This window comes from Callorhinus ursinus, unplaced genomic scaffold (assembly GCF_003265705.2).
Source record: "Callorhinus ursinus isolate GAN/ISIS: 27379988/994484 unplaced genomic scaffold, GSC_fseal_2.0 scaffold48, whole genome shotgun sequence".
NCBI classification, from domain to species: Eukaryota; Metazoa; Chordata; class Mammalia; order Carnivora; family Otariidae; genus Callorhinus; species Callorhinus ursinus.
In genome coordinates, this window is record NW_027397110.1 from 5,696,693 (window position 1) to 5,698,485 (window position 1,793).

Below are 1,793 nucleotides of genomic sequence, written 5' to 3' on the forward strand. Positions count from 1 at the left end.
GGGGGAGGGGCAGAGGGAGAAGGAGAAGCAGACTCCCTGCTGAGCAGGGAACCTTATGTGGGGCTCAATCCCAAGACCCTGGGAACATGACCTGAGCCAAAAGCAGACGCTTAACCGGCTGAGCCACCCAGGCACCCCACTGCTTTAGTATTTTTAATTTCCAAGGGATTTTATTTGCTTTCTAAATGTTCTTTTTAAATATAACTTTCTGTTCACTTTTCATGGATTCAGCATCTTCTCTTATCTCTCAACTATCTGTGATAGTTTTCTTTTTTTTTAAATTCTTTTTTTTTTAATATTTTATTTATTTATTCATGAGGGATGGAGGGAGAGAGAGAGGGAGAGAAGCAGAGGGAGAAGCAGGCTCCCAAGGAGCAGGGAGCCCGATGCGGGACTCGATCCCAGGACCCTGGGATCATGACCCGAGCCGAAGGCAGACGCTTAACGACTGAGTCACCCAGGCGCCCTGTGATAGTTTTCTTAAAACAATTATTTTCTGCTCTCCTAATAGTCTCTGGATCCTATGTGTTGTGGGTTTTTTGTTTTGTTTTGTTTTCTTTCTGTTTGTAAGAGGCTTTCCTCAGATGCTTGGGAATTTTGGCCTGGCTTCTCATGATTAGAAGGAGGGAGGAAAATAAGTCTATGGATGGTATTTGTTGGTTTAGCATCACTGTAAGTTGGAACTTCGGGGGCCATTTGTCTGGGAACTTCCCGGACTGTGAATGTCTTTCAGATTTCCTCTTGGACTGGTCAGATTCCCCAAGGTCCTTCAGTCCCTTGCATGGAGGGTAAGGGTCTAGTTCTGGGTTTCTGGGAGCTTAGTGGGGGAGAACACCAGAGGAGGTCTCCTCATTCAGCATTCAGCATCCACCTGTTTTGGCAAAATACCCACATTCACCACTGTCCCTGGCATGTCCAGCCCTTTCCAGAATTAAACCCCAGATGTTTGCCAGAATGAGGGAGGGGCACCACTCAGTGGCTAGAGAGAAGGGGTCTAAAGATCTGTTCTTCAAAGATACCTTCAAACAGTCCTCTTTATTTTAACCTTCTTTCACCCTTAGATCTACAAGCAGCTAGTGCTGCCAGTCCCTAAGCTTTTGAGAAGGCTCTTGTATAAATGAGGGTTGGTCAGCTTTCCCCACTGTCCAGAGGAATTTGGCTGTCTGGAGTCAGCTAAGTCAAGTAATAACTGGTCTTCCTGCTTTTCAGCTTCCAGGGGTTCTTTTCTTTCCTGCTCTCCCTGTCCTTGTGGATTTAGGTCTTTATAAGATTCCCTTCCTGTGGATTTATGGGCTTCTGGAGGCAGTGTGTGCTCTGTTCATGTCTTAACCTGAAAATCTCCTCCGTATCTTTGATGGCCTCAGCGTTGTATAGATTTGCCGTAACCCATTTAACGAATCTCCTCTCGTCGAATATAGGGCTTTTCCCCACTTTTTCCTTGTCAAAAGCAAGGCTGTATCGGATGTTCTGAGAGTTAGAGCTTTGCTCATTTGAGTCTTAGGACAAACTCACTGAAGTAGATTTGCTGATGTAATTCCACGTACATCTTTCTCATTATGAGGCGTGCGTGCGTGCGTGTGGGTGTGCGTGGGTGTCTGTCTGTATGTCCGTCTGTCTCCCGGGCGCCGTAGAGGAGGCTGGCAGGAAATGAGAGAGGAGCAAGTGGGGGTGAGGTCAGAGTTAGGCTCTCCCCGACCCTGCCTCACACCGCCGCTCAGAAACCTGTAACCCCATTTCCGATCCCCCTTCTGTCTCTAACCACCCGTCACTCAAGTCTTTGAGCCTTTGACCAA